Source organism: Periplaneta americana, chromosome 7, assembly GCF_040183065.1.
Source record: "Periplaneta americana isolate PAMFEO1 chromosome 7, P.americana_PAMFEO1_priV1, whole genome shotgun sequence".
NCBI classification, from domain to species: Eukaryota; Metazoa; Arthropoda; class Insecta; order Blattodea; family Blattidae; genus Periplaneta; species Periplaneta americana.
In genome coordinates, this window is record NC_091123.1 from 29,170,857 (window position 1) to 29,186,970 (window position 16,114).

General features: G+C 35.3%; 1 protein-coding gene and 2 non-coding genes across 3 annotated transcripts in view; all 3 read left to right on the top strand.

Annotated features, from left to right (window-relative positions):
- Positions 1-16,114, top strand: part of LOC138702660 (uncharacterized) — a 552,147-nt gene that overhangs the window by 499,710 nt on the left and 36,323 nt on the right. The window lies entirely within an intron of this gene.
- Positions 74-147, top strand: TRNAT-AGU (transfer RNA threonine (anticodon AGU)). The gene has a single exon. It is a non-coding gene; the product is annotated as a tRNA-Thr (tRNA).
- TRNAT-AGU (transfer RNA threonine (anticodon AGU)) lies at positions 11,436-11,509 on the top strand. The gene has a single exon. It is a non-coding gene; the product is annotated as a tRNA-Thr (tRNA).

Genomic DNA, 16,114 nt, shown 5'->3' on the forward strand with positions numbered 1-16,114 from the left:
CACGAGAGGACAACCAGTTCTCAGGACATAGCAACAAACTCTACATCTCTTCTATGCAAAACTACTTTTCAACGGCGCCGTGGCTTAGTTGGTTAAAGCGCCTGTCTAGTAAACAGGAGATCGAGGGTTCGAATCCCTCCGGTGCCTTAGCTGTACAAGCTTGTTTTCTTACAAGATCTCTTTTACGGGAGTTTTTTTGGCTGGTTCCTTTATAATTAAGTGAATAATTACAATTTTTTTCGAAAATAGCTGTTCTAATATGAGGAAAACCATGTCTTTAGAATTACAAAAAAATGAACGATGCAGTATGTAAGTGGCCAAGTAGTTAACCTTTGAGACAGCTTGTGTAAAGACTCGGTTTCGAGTCTTTTTCTTACTTAATGTGTTCTTTAGCCCAATTAAATATTATTTTTCTGGTATTTTACGTGTGTCTTATTATTTCCAGAGCGTGACATTGAAGATGTTAATGAGATTTACTTAATCTTTAAGTATTTATAATATTTATAAAAGTTTCCTTTATTTCTACAGTGAAAGTGTAGTGTTTTGGGTATCTTTAAACTATATAAATTAGAAATGTAAACGGAGTTTAACCGCTAAAGTAATAAGTTAGCAGCTTTTACTACATTATCCTTTCTTATTTAATGTGTTCTTTTGTCTCCAGCTTGGGGGTGGGTTAAGGGCTAACAACCCATCACCGTAAAAAACACCTTGGGTGCTATGCGCAGACATTTCACTAGCCCGCGCTATGAGCGTGCTAAACTAGCCCCGGCTAACGACTGTTCACTTGTACAGGATTCTTATATCATATCGCTGACACTGGTTTATGAATACGAAAAACGTTAGTTCGCTGATCATCCACCGGAAGCCCGCGCTAAGAAATTTTATGAATATGGCCCTATGTTACGAAACCCCAATATAAGCCTCGGACTTAGGAAAATATTTGGGGCTAAGAGAGACTAAGTTGCAGGAGAATGGAGACAGTTACACAATGCAGAACTGCACGCAATGTATTCTTCATGTAACATAATGAGGAACATTAAATCCAGACGTTTGAGATGGGCAAGGCATGTAGCACGTATCGGTAAATCTATAAAAGCATATAGAGTGTTAGTTGGAAGACCTGAGGGAAAAATACCTTTGGGGAGGCCAAGGATAAATGGGAGATGATATTAAAATAGATTTTAAGGCAGTGGGATATGGTGATAGGAACTGGATAGAGACGGATGTCGAACCCTTAGCACCTCTTTTGATTGATTGATTGATTGATTGATTGATTGATTGATTGATTGATTGATTGATTGATTGATTGATTGATTGATTGATTGATTGATTGATTGATTGATTGATTGATTGATTGACTGATTGATTGAACTATTAATTTATTTCTTTATTTAATTATTTATGTACTTATTTACCCATTCATTTATTTACCTATGGATTTATGTGTTTATTTATTTATTTATCTATTTACCTATTTATCTATTTAATTATTTACATATTTATTTATTCATTTGTCTATGTGTCTATTTATTTATTTACTTATTTACTTACTTACTTATATATTTATTCTATTTGATCCATACTTTCATTCATTTTTTCCGAGGAAAGCCACAATTATCGGTCCTACCAAGGTATCTATTCAATATACATCAAATATTTTCTAGTTACAAAAAAAAAAAAAAAGTAAGAACCGCTCAAGAGAGTCTTATTCAAACCAATTAAGAAAAGAAAAGATACGTGTGCAATTCGAACGTTAATATATAGGCCTACAGTGAATAACTCGACAATTCCACACTCTACCACGGAGCTAATACGTACTGTTACTGTATGACCTATCTTCCGGTGGTGACGAAATATTGCAGTTGGAAAGGAAGCAAACAAACCATCATTATCTGACGTGCAATTTGTCGTAGGTCATATGAACCACGACTTACAGGAAAGTACAGAGGCTAGATGCTCTTCAAAGCACCTTCATCACATAAATATAAGTGAACAATTTATAATTATTCTGTTACGATAAATCAGTTTTCACACACAAAAAAACAGAAATTTAATAAATCGATAATAAATTGTAGGATATATTAATTTGAAGCAGGACCCAAAACAAGAAAAAAAAATCACTTATTACAGGAAAAAAAAATTAAGCTAAAGTTTATGACATGAATTACTTACGGTCTTAGAAAAAAGTTTCGTCGCACAGATACTTTATAAGTCCCAGAAAGGAGGCAGTGCGCATTATCAGAAGACGAGCAACCTGGTTCATAAGAGAAGGACTAGTTGAGGTAATAAAATTAGTTTTGTTTCGTTCTATGTCTGATCATGCGCACTGCCTCCTTTCTGGGACTTATACAGGGACATCATTTTATTTTTACTTGCATTTTTATTGTACCTGCATTTCTGACTGTACTTCACTCCCACCCCTTCACCAATGTCCTTGCTCCCGTCAGACACACAAACTTACGGCCGCTATTGCATTCGAAGTCTTCAAGCAGTGAAGTAAACACTGCAGTGTATAGTGTGTTTCATAAATATGATTGCGTTTTCTATAGAAGAAAGAATCTATATTAATAATATCGTACTAAAAAATTATATTCAAGAAACGATAAATTCAGTTTCAGAGAATATGCCTCAAAATGTTTTTAATAATATGCGTACTGAATTGAAGCCTGCATTGTAATGAACGGCAACCATTTTCAGCAACTTGTTTAAAAATTCAGATTAGCTTTTTTTGAATTGAGGTGGCTAGAAGCAAAGGAATGCTAGTGACATTTGTAATAACATGAGTTAAGTGCATCCAGTGTAAGCAAAAGTATCTAAAATTTTAGTGGCAAAGGGATATTCTAATCGCATCACACATTAAAATTAAAAATTATATAAAAATTTCACCGGTTTTACGAAAGCTTAAATATTTAAACCCCATCTTCTCAAAAGTAACTTAAGTGCACTTACAGCCCTTTACTTATGACCCCCTCAATTTAAATGCGCTCTCTATATTGTATGTTAACACCAATAATTAATATGCTAAATAAAGTAGGCATTACATAACGAACATAGCCGCCTGAAAAGTTGAGTTTTTGAAAAAAAAAAATTTTACTACTCTACTGTATTTTGATAAATTCCGTAAAAGTGATGATCAAACTGAAAATCGTAATATCGTATTTCCCTACAACATAAATGGATACACTACTTTTCTATCCTCCTATACCTAGTAAAATGATTTGTTTGCATATTGCACTAGTAACATCAAACTCCTGTAATGGAAGGGGGCAACAATGTTTCCGAGTATAGCCAGGTTAATGTTAAAAATGTTGGTAAAAATAAAGTGATGTCCCTGTACAATATGTGTGCGACAAAACTTTCTTCTAAGAATGTACATAATTTATGTGTATGGATTTATTTTCCGAACAAATTTTCTGTACCGGAAAATAGATCAATTTCCTCACTTGTTTTGTGTTTGTTTAGTCAGCTGTCCGAAGACAGGTTTGAACCTCATAAGAGACACCAAATAGGCATCACTCATGAGGCAACTAAACCAGGAGATAGTGGAGTAGGGCGGCCAGTTCCTTCCCCTCTCCATTGCATACATCGCTCACTAGCTACATATTACACAAATCAGACTTCAGATGTTACAAACAATAAAAATTGTTCTTCCTCTGACACATATCGTCAAGCGAGAAGTACTGCCTGATAAAAGACGTACGTATCAGCCAGAACCTCAATCAGAGGTATTACCTCACTTAATGAATAAGAAGTCGTTTAACATTTTAAGTAATGTAGAATTTATATGGAATATATTTCTCGATCTTGGAATATTAAATAACAAATTTCTTCAATATCTAATTGGAGGGATATAAAATGGAATTAATTTGATTATTTCAGCGGAATCAATATTATTTGTTAATAGTTTTTGTGGCAGCCTTCGTGAAATCAATTAATGAATAGTAGTTTTCCTAGTATATATAAGATGGGGAAAGCCTTATAGAATAGTGTATTTATAGGTGTCAAAAAAGGTAGGCATCAACATAGATTAAATTTTCCTAAAATTAGAAAAGCTAATTATTAACTTAATAAGATAAGAAGACAGGTTTTGAAAATAAGATAGAATAACGTCAAGGTTTTAAAATAAAAAAATTGAAAATAGAGAATTAATGAAGTTATTAATGTATTCCGATAGCTGTATTAGTTAATAAATGTTCAAAAGATAATTGACTTTATAAATTGGTAAACTACTATATTTTAAATTCAATAAGAATGCATTTATAATAAATTTATTAGTCATCATAATAGCAATGAATCGAAAATGAGTGCATACGATACAATGATGAAACTGAATTGAGGTTGATTATGTAATCAACTTGTCAAGTGTGTGTTTAAACAGGTATGCGATAGTCTTCATAGAAGTTACGCAAACGATTCTGCTGACAAGAATGTACCGATCCAACTATTTCAGGTTGATGACTTTACAGTATGTCGACATCTGCTCACCTAAAATAGGACCTGAAATTAAACATAAATATTGGATAAATAGAGGAACAGGAAAGTTTGATGTACAATTGTTTATTGTAGAGTTTAAAAAAAAAATAAAAATTAATATGTAAATAAGCTTTAAGTTCTTTTTTGTTTTAAATCATTGCGCTTGGTTGAAACTTGCACTAAAAACTAGACGTAAGTGCAAGTTAAAGCCGACATAAATTGAAAAATATATATGATGAAAAATGAGGTATTAAATGTATATTTATTGCGTATAATTGCTATTCGTGTACCTATATGTTAATATATTGTAATTTATTACGCTTATGTACTTTTTGTGAACCATCTATACTAATAATAAATCTGTAACCGAAAATTTTCTGGTAATTTTAGATTTTCCAAAAATAATTGGTCCTAACATATATAATTAACCACCCTGAAACCGAAAATCGCATTTTTGAAATTTTTGTTTGTATGTCTGTCTCTATGTTTGTTACCTTTTCACGCGATAATGGCTGAACCGATTTATATGAAAATTGGAATATAAATTAAGTTCGTTGTAACTTAGATTTTAGGCTATATGGCATTCAAAATACTTTATTTAAAAGGGGGGTTATAAGGGGGCCTGAATTAAATAAATCGAAATATCTCGCTTATTATTGATTTTGTGAAAAATGTTACATAACAAAAGTTTCTTTAAAAATGATTTCCGATAAGTTTTATTCTTTACAACATTTTGATAGGACTGATATTTAATGAGATAAATGAGTTTTAAAATTAAAATAACGCCATCTAAGACAGTGCAATGAATTAAGAACAAATGACTTCGTCTATAAGGGGCCTTGGACAACAACAATCGAAACAGGGGCCTTGGACATCAACAATCGAAAGCTATTAAACATAACCTACAGAGAATGTTTCTGTGTTTGTATGAAGTAATATCAGAAGCTAAATTAACCGATTTGTATAATTAATTATTATTTCACCATTGGGAAGTGTAGTTTCTCTAGATGGACATAATGCTATAATGTTATTACAGTAACGTCTGAGTAAATCGAGGACAGGTAAGATTAAAATAGCTTCTTATGCACAGAAAATTTGATAGGCTATTTTGTACATTCGTTTTCTGTATTTCTTAAAATAATATTTATGTACACTCATTTTAATCTCAGAGAATTAACTAACAACGAGAGTGTATTGATTTAGTATGCAGTAATAGTACGTTAGCTTAGCAATCGATTATTTTATAATTCAAATTTTAACTATGCTCAATTGAATCGTGTTAAAATACATAAAATATATATGCAATAAATGCAATGCAAAAAAAAATTGGGTAATGAGCGAAGCAGATTATCTTGCGCTGTTGTAAAAGTTGTTCCCTGGATCAAACGTCCTATTTGAATTATATAATTACTTTATATTTATTTCTAACAGGTGCAGCGGAACGCACGGGTACGGCTAGTTATTAATAAATATCCATAGGTATCAAAAATGAGTGAAAATATATTTTACAAAGCAGCATTTTCAAAGTAGCTATCAAAAAGAAAGAAGAGACGAGAGACAAGCTGGGAAATGTTGGAGACTCTCGTGAAGATGGAACGGCCAAATATGCCTGAAAGTGAAGAAGAAGAAAAAGAAGAAGACGAAGAAGAAGAAGAAAAGAAGGAGGAGGAGGAGGAGGAGGAGAACCTGAACCTTTTTCGCAGCTGCTTTGTTCATTAGAGACCTAGGCCCGGTTTCTTCAACCCTTGTTAAATTATAGCAGTGTGTTATTCCATTTTAACTGTAAACTTAACAGTTAAACCATTTCTTCAACTACTGTTAGTACTAACAGGCTGTTAAAACCAATGTTAATTTAACTGCCCAATTTCATGCAGTTAAATCATTTAACTCTCTGTTAGCATAGAAGTATCCAATATAGCTGGTGCGTTAGATGCTGAACTTACATATCTGGATTATTTAGAAAATGATATCCATGAATACATAAACAGAGCGGATGATTTCTGTGATTTGACAGACCAGAAGTTTATACCAAGGTGCAGGCTATTTTCTGTCAAGCCTCACTTTTCGCTTTCAACTTAGATCCGTTTGTTTATTCTCTTTAATTGGTTTATACTGCGAAATAATTTCCAGCAGAAGGTTTCTTTCGAACGAAGATAAATTAGTCCCACGATTTCTTTTTAAGTAATTGATTAACTAGTGGACTTACTCGTGTTAATTATGTAAGCCGCACAGACTTACATAATTAACACGAGTAAGTCCACTAGTTAAACAATTACTTATATTCAAGTGTTAAAAGTAGTGTACGCAAGATTCAAAATGGATTTCTTTTTGTTCCAATGTTTTCCATTTCATAACAGCAATACCAATATGCCGCTCCATGCTATTGTGCAGGGGCGTATTTTGCGGACTACCGGGGCTACCGGCGGTAGCCCAAGGAAATTACAAAAGAAAAAGTTTATAATATAACATAATGTAATAATTTTGTATGACCGTATTAGTTTTACCACAGTAATTAAAATTAAAGTAATTGTTAGATTTATATGCGCTCTCTGCTCTCGAAAAGAAACAAGTTGTCAAGGCGGCATCACTGGAGAAACCGCTGCTACGAGGGGTAGCCTGTGACCGTTCCGCTAACGCTGTCCTGTCGCACAACTGCCCATCCCCCGCTCCCCTCTGTTTCCATCGTGCAGTGTAGGCGGGGTGAGTTGCCACTCTCCTGATCGGTTTCTTCGCAGGCGCGAAGCAACATTACGCTTAGTACGCTAGCTCATGAATGTGATTGTGTTCTTGCAGTGCAGTATTTTAAATTTGTGAATTGTTCAAGTGTCTAAGAGTTATATTAATTGTGAATTATTAAGTTTTTAATTTCCCAATTAAGTGATATTGTGAAAAATATGGCAGAACAAGTTTCTGGAGAGGTTTGTGTTGAAAATGACTGTGTAATAGAAGGTTTATTAAAAGTGTCTTTTAACCGTCGTGCATACAACGAGGAAGTTGAAATTGTGAAAATGGAAAGACCAACACCTGAGTTAAATTTGTCCATGGACGTAAAAGAAAAACAGCATGAGTACACACGCCATTTCACTTCAACATCATATGGTAAGTGGAATTGGTTGTGTGGTAGTTCTAAACTGTCTAAACTATTTTGCTGGCCATGCTTGTTATTTAGCCGCGAAACTAATGTGTGGTCAAAAGAGGGGTTTTGTAATATGAACTCCCTTCGAACGGCAGTCCTAAAACACGACAAATCAAAAGCTCATATTTGTAGTAGCATGAAATTTGCAAACTTTGGGAAGACAAGAATTGATTTACAGCTAGATACGCAAGAAGCTCTACATATCAACCAACACAATGCTCTTGTGAAAAAAAATCGGGAGATTTTACTGCGTCTTATTAACGCAGTCTGCTTTCTAGGAAAACAAGAATTGGATTTTCGGGGTCATAATGAGAGTGTGGAATCATACAATAGAGGAAATTATATTGAATATTTAAGTTCCTTAAGTGAATTTGACCATTTACTGGCCAATCATCTTGAGAGTTCAACAGTATTCCGTGGTACTTCTCCCGCAATTCAGAATGACTTAATATTTGCTATAAGTGGGGTTATGATAAAGAACATAAAATCTGAAATAGAAGAAGCACCTTTTGTGGCCATTGTTGTTGATGAAACAAGTGACTGCTCTAATCAGAGTCAACTGTCCACTGTTTTAAGATACGTCGACAGTAGTGCCAATGTTCAAGAACGGTTTATAGGATTCACAAATGTCAGTTCGGGCAAAACTGCTGCTGCTTTGTTTCAGCATGTGGAAGGTGTTATAGCAGAATACAATGTCGGCAATAAGTTAATTGCACAGACATACGATGGTGCTTCAGTTATGGCGGGAAATATTAATGGCTTAAAAACAAAAATTCAAGAAAAGTATCCTCAAGCACTATTTGTCCATTGTTACAGCCATGTTCTCAATTTAGTTTTGCAACAAACTACTTCAACCATTCCAGAATGCCGCATTTTTTTCAAAACACTGTCGGGTTTAGCTGCATTTTTCTCATCATCTCCTAAAAGATCAGAAAAACTCAAGGAATTTATGAAAATGAAACTCCCAAAAGTAGCACCAACTACATGGAATTTTACATCTCGGCTTGTAAATACAGTAAAGAAATACAGAGAACAACTGACTGCTTTCTTTGAAAATATCATTTGTAATGACTCTGAAGAAAACTGGGATGATGATGTAATTGTGCAGGCTCAAGGATATTTGTATTTTTTCACACAGTTTCAGAATATATTTCTTCTTGAAGTCTGTGCTAGAGTGTTCGCACGTACAGATGTGCTCTACAATATTCTTCAGACAAAAAGTCTAGACATAGCATACTGCTTGCAAGAGGTATCAAAGTTAAAAAATACTATATCCGAGTTCAGACGTAGTGGGTTTCCGTCCATATGGAGTAATATGGAAAATGACAATTCTTCAGACAATACAATGGAACCACCATTAAAGCGAAGAAAAGGAGATGATGAATTGAAATACAGGCAGCTGTACTACAGCATACTAGATCGCATGCACATGGAAATTACTGACAGATTTTCTGATTATGGAAAGCTTCAGTTCACACATCTTCTAGATTCTCAAAAATTTTCTGCTTATAGAGAAAACTTCCCGAATGAGACACTAAACAAATTATTTCAGTCCTATAACAGTCACTTTGATCAAGTACGTTTGAAAAATGAATTAAGTGTAATAGATTCAGCAGAAGTCTTTGATTTTTCGAACAAACCTATCCATGAAATATTATCTGCCATATATGAAAACCAGCTGAACCAAGTTATTCCTGAAGTCCTTAAATTGACAACATTAATTGTGACAATACCAGCTACGTCAGCATCGGTAGAAAGAAGAACATTTTCTGCGTTGAATAGAATAAAATCCTACTGTAGATCAACTCGTACACAAGAACGTTTATCCGGCTTGGCACTGATGTCCATTGAAAAGTCATTTCTACAGAAACTTCGCAAGCGGCCCAACTGTAATTTCAATGACGAAGTCATCAAAGCATTTTCGTCCCAATCAAGACGTCTGGAATTCACATATAAATAGGTAAGGAATTTTATTATAGGGATTTTAAAATATATTTTGTGTAATAATAGGGTCAGTGGTAGCCCAGACCCTTAAACCAGTATACGCCACTGCTATTGTGATACAGACGAGGAAAGAAGCAGAAATCAAACCTGAGAGAATAGAAAGACTTCTAAAGTTGAAGACTTCTATCCTCTCTGAATCAAATAATGGAAACAAGCGAGAATCGCAATTGTCAGAGTTCAGAAAACAGAATTGAGTCTATACTTGGTTATAGGTTATGGTTAAACTCTAGAATCTCTGGTCCTAACAGAGAGTTAACAAACAGAATGTTAAAATGTGAAATGTAAAGTTGAAGAAACGCAATATTTTTAACAGCAATTCATACTTTTAACTTACAGTTAATTAACGCTATGTTAGATGCATTTTAACAAAGGTTGAAGAAACCAGGGCCCTAGAGTAGGACAGGGGCGGCCCGTCCTTATGTGCTACAGTGCTACAGCACAATGATAATTTTTGCTCAAATAATGTATTTGCAATACCACCATAGTATCTGATCTGCCATTTGACAATTTTCCGTGGTTATGTTCATGACGCGTTATAGAGTGTTTAGTCTTCGCTCTTAGCTCTTTGGTGCCTCAGGGGGTACAATGTGCTACTCAAAACTCTAAATGAGAATGTAGACAATTAATGCGCATGTGCGAAGCTGAAATCACTGCCCTGATTGGCTATTTTTACGCGGGGAAGTGCTGTAGTCAGCTTCAGCACAACAGAGCATGGAGATTGCAAAAGTAAAGCGTAACGAGAGAATGCTTGTTTGTGGAAGAACTCGGAACTGTTTACAATGTAGGCCTATTTGGTAATTCAAGTGTCCGACTGCTGCTGCCGTCTACCTGTTTTTGAGGTTCCTCCTCAACCAGTCAGCAAGCGACGGAGAATGGAATCCCAGAAAACTGAAGCCAAGGAAGTATGTGACCGTATAATTCAGAAAACTACTCACCGTTTCCAGTCTTTAAGCTATCTAGATGCAACAAAATTGTTAAACAGCAAATTTTCTGGCAATTTTTGGATAGCGTAATTTTCCTGAACGCGAACTTGAAATTGCTGTCAACAGCTATACTGTACTGAACAAAAGAGTGTTAAAGACACAAATTTGAGTTCTATACGGAACACCTGCCTTCCGGAATATAGATAGAGCTGTTCAATTGTTACGATACATAGCCTCCAACAATTTACAGGATCCATTCTGTGAAGTAACACTGTCAATAGAAAAGAGTATGATATCCAAGTTGAAGGGTTTAACACCAGGGTAATTGACAGGTTCTACAGTAGGAAGGAACGTCGTATGGATTTCATATTTCGTCACTAGGCGAGTCTCAAATTAAGATAAATACATATAAGTGTATACAGTAGGCCGATATAGAAATTGTAGCACACTCATTATTTTGACCACCAGCCGCTACTGGAGTAGGAACTCTCGAAATGAGAAGCTGTTAGCTTAACTTAGCTAAGACGGTCTCAAAGTCGAGTGACTTGTTTCTTATTTAGTTAATTCGCGGATTATCCTCCCCTCTATCCGGCAATCGAAGCAATCACTTCACTTGTATGTGAACTCCGTGTGTAGCTTTAATCCGAGGACAGATTATCGCTTCCTCTCATCCCTTATTAAGTAAGGGGAAGATGGAAAGTCAATTATATCGCTTAATGCGTGGCCAGTACTAATAATGTGCAGGCAGGCAGGCCCTTTATTGTTCGGCGTAGGGGCGCGTCGAGTGAGTCAGTAGAAAGGCACGGGGTTTATGACCAGCCGCCGGAGGGGAGGGCAACCAGTTCGCAGGGACACCACAAAATCTGCAACAGCTCTGTGCAGAAACGCGCGTCCACAGCGGCGCCGTGGCTTAGTTGGTTAAAGCGCCTGTCTAGTAAACAGGAGATCGAGGGTTCGAATCCCTCCGGTGCCTAAGCCAGGTAAGCTCCTACATTTTATTCTGATTGCTGCCAAACTATGAAAGATATGTACGTATGTATTTATTTACACTGCAAGTGGGCAAGCACCCGGTGGCAGTGGTATATACAATATTAACAATACACAATAAAATGATAAGCAATACACAATAAAATCTACAATACTACAATACAATTTACAACACATATACAATTTTATACACAATACAATAAGAATACACAAGATGTGTTTCATTACGGAATTAAGGGGTTAGGTACAGGTTACAGCAGTAAAATATTCAACATTTTTTTCCTCCATTATTGTATCTTGGACAAAAATGAAAATTGGTATGTATAAAATACTGTCCATCTGCTATATGAAAAAAATACTTTTACGATTTAAAAGAATTATATATATATATATATATATTTTCAAAATTCAAAATGTGAAGTGATGAAGCGTTTCCCTCATAACTCATAAACTAGTTAACTTTTTCATGTTCTCTTTCTTTTATTTTATTGCTGAAACTCATGTTTACAATATCATGCTCTTTCAACTACATCTCTTAATAAATAATATTTTTTTTATTTTTTATTAGGAGAAAATACTGATATTTGATCTTTTTTAAAGGAATTTATTTTTGTCAGACAATCTATCAAAGGTAGAGAAGTGATCTTGCATCATATTGTAGATATGACATGCATAAATGCACACAAAAAATTTCATAAGAGAAATGAGTTATGTGGGAAACGCTTCATCATTGCACAGTGAACTGAATTTTGAAAAAAAAAAAAAAAAAAAGTATATGTATGTACGTATGTATTTATTTACACTGCAAGTGGGCATGCACCCGGTGGCAGTGGTATACACAATATAAACAACACACAATAAAGAAATGATAAGCAATATTTACAATACACAATACAATTATACAATACACAATAGGCCTACAATTTTATACACAATACAATAAGAATACACAATATAATTTAACACAATAATAATAAAACATAAATAAAATACCTAATTTTATATTATAACCTACATTATTATGTATAGGTCCTACATAAGTTTCAATAGTCTTTCACTTTACTCTCATCTCATTCCCTGTAGTGGCACTATGACGCATTTCACTGACACTTTAGCACACATTTCATTGACACTATAGAACACATTTCATTGACGCTATAAATTATCACTGATCGGAACTGTTCACTGCACTGTAAAACCATAACTTCACTGACTCACCTCGCTTCACTGATACAACAGTTCAAATAAGTCAAATAATTACATCCTTAAGCATACTTATAAACAGAACTACATTTAAGTCATAAAGTCATATTTTATTTCTAATACAAATCCTGCCTTTTATTACTGCTTGTGGCAAATATATTTATTAGAACTATTTTGCGAATGGAGTAATAAATACATTATAATGAAGACAATACTAACGCACTTTAAATACCGTAACAACCACTTTAGCCTCACATTCACCAAACGCCATTAATATTTGCTGTTATCTGAGATTTGTGAATCTTTGATAGTATCATTATCTTTGATAACGCTCAGTTCTGTATTCACCACACCATTTATTATCATGGTTTTCTGAAACTAAGTTTTCATTCCAGACTATTTTCGGTCATTAAACGTTTCATACGAAGCACAGAAAGAATAATAGGAAATAATTGAGCCGTTCAGAGCAGAAGTGGCATAAGTCAAAATTGGGTAATGAGGTTTAATGTAAAAATTCTATAAAATACAGCGCAAAGTAGCAATTAATATTCAATTTATTTAAACTATTAGTAGTCAGTGGATAGCACGAAGGACATATTAATTGCTACTTTGCGCTGTATTTTACAGAATTTTTACTTTAAACCTCAATACCCAATTTTGACTTACACCACTTCTGCTCTGAACGGCTCATATCATAATGCAACTTTTAGGGCCGATATTATAAACGTCGTTTAAACCGTTCAATTTAAACTGAAGTTTTTCGTTCTGCTTCGTATTATAAACCTTAACTACCAGTTAATCTTGAGTTAACTAGAGTTTAACTTGATCGGCAGTTCTCTGCCGTTTAAACTCCAGTTAAGGCTCAAGAGTGCAAGATGGCGGTTCCTGCAATACACACGGATATTGTAGATGTTTTCCAAGAACTTATGAGTGAGGTCCACCTATATGTATGTATGTATTTATTCACACTGCAGTGGGTATATACCCGGTGGCAGTGGTAACTAATTACACTCAATAATGACAATAATAAACTTATTAATTAAAAATACAATTAATAATAATAATAATTAATACTAACAATAATTAATAATAATAATAATAATAATAATAATAATAATAATAACAGGGAATATACTAAAACGATCACTTAAAATAACATTTGAAATAAAACTAATTTGTATCTTAAAACTAAGATCGAACTAAAACCCACGAGTATGATATGTTCATATCTGCACAAGTACCTTTCAAATTACACTCATTTCGCTGTCAACTCACTCACTGCACTGGAACTACGACACATTTCACTGATTCTATCCTGATTTCACTAACACTTCAAAAACATTTCACTGTTCAAATACTACGCACTGCCACTATAAACTATAAAGCTTCACTGAGAGGAACACGTTTCACTTACACAGCACACTTCACTGACACGATATACTTCTTCACTGATACAACACACTTCACTGACACGACATACTTCTTCACTGATACAACACACTTCACTGACACAACATAATTCTTCACTGATACAACACTTCAATAACAACATATCATTTACACCCTTTAAATACTGTGTATAATTACCGTCTATTAGTAAGGTCCTCAAGCCTATTTTTAAATACATTTTTGGTTGTTGGTAAAGCCTTTAGTAAGTCTGCAGGTAAAGCATTCCAGTCCCTGATAGTACGATTGAGAAAAGAAAACTTTCCAGTGTCCGTCCTCTTGCCTTCTTTCCCTCAATTTATATGAGTGGTCGTTCCTTGAAGAGTAATTTGGCGGCTGCAACCTATTTTTTATTTCTCTCCAGGCAGGCTCACCTCTGTATGTTTTGAACAGTGCGCATAATCGAATTCGCGTTCTCCTGTCCGTGAGTGTGTCCCATTTTAATGGTGAATTTTTCGGACAACACTTAAGAGCCCTTTTTTAATCTTTTCCAGTGTCGTAATATGTTCTAATCTGTAAGGATCCCAACATGCAGCACCGTATTCCATTACTGGACGTACTAGTGATTTATATGCAATCTCTTTGGATTTATCAGAACCTTTTCTTAGTACCCTCATCACAAAGTGTAACACTCTCCATGCTTTTCCCGCTGTGTCTGTAACGTGTTCCCCCCATCCGAGATCGCTGCTAAATGTTATTCCGAGGTATTTACATTTGTTAACTTCCGGAATGGTTTCACCCCCTAACGTATACGATGCGACTATATATATATATATATATATATATATATATATATATATATTGTAACGTTTTTATTACTAAACAACAATGTAATTTTATTATCTCAACAATAGGATTTGCTCTCCACACAGTAACACAGTATTCGTTAGTGCACTCCACAGACGACAATGACAGTTTACTTGGACTATTACGAACAACAATGAACTGTTAATCTTAATAATATTTACAAAGCACTATTTACAAATCAGAACTGTCAGTTCTCAGTTCACAGTTCTTCTAGCTCAGTCACTCGAGTTCACAGTATCTCGAACCACAGACCTTCAGAGACAGTCCACTATACTCGAACTCAGGTCCCTCCAACTGCGGTCCACTGCACTCGAACTCAGGTCCCTCCAACTGCGGTCCACTGCACTCGAACTCAGGCCTTCGGATGCTGACACAGTTGCGGACGCACACTCAAGTCGAACTCCGGTACACAAGATTGGCTGGCTTGCTCTGTTCACTGGCTTACTGACTAAACTAATCATGAATCACACTGTCCGAGTTCACTCGCGTTTCTTCTTTTATAACCACAGCGACGTAGCCTGGAAAGTTCCACGCGTAACCAGAGATAGCACTCCAGAGAACAATCCAGATCCCTCTCCTCTCTGCCAGCACCAGATGCGCGCGCAACCCGTCCAAAACACGGACGACTTAGCTTCTCCTCTCCGCCGCGCGCCGTAATACACCCCCTCTGCCCTTCAGCATGCAGACGCTCTCCGTACCAGCGTTTCGTCGGACGCGTGTTCGAACCCCAGTGCTCTGTGGAGCCCGTGTCGACTCGCGCGTGACCTGCTCTCTTGCGGGAAGCGTGTTCGAGTCTCGAGGTGGCTGTCACAATATATATAAGAAATACTGTGATATATATCATACCACCTAGGACGCCTTCTTTTACACTCTTGGTCATATTCCTAGTCACTATCTGCTCTCTCTCATTAATTAAATATTCCAGTTAGCTTAGTTTTCCCTGTAGTGTCGGCCAACATTTCTCCGGTAAAGTTTTAAACCCAGATAACCTCAATTAACATAGAATTTTGTTGGTGAATACAAAGCAGTAGCGGCTCGCGGTTACAAAGGTTCGCAGTTCTGCATGAAATATAGTGTATTTAGCAAACGCATGCTATTTATTGCATCTAAATCGGATAACGCGTGTAATTACAGC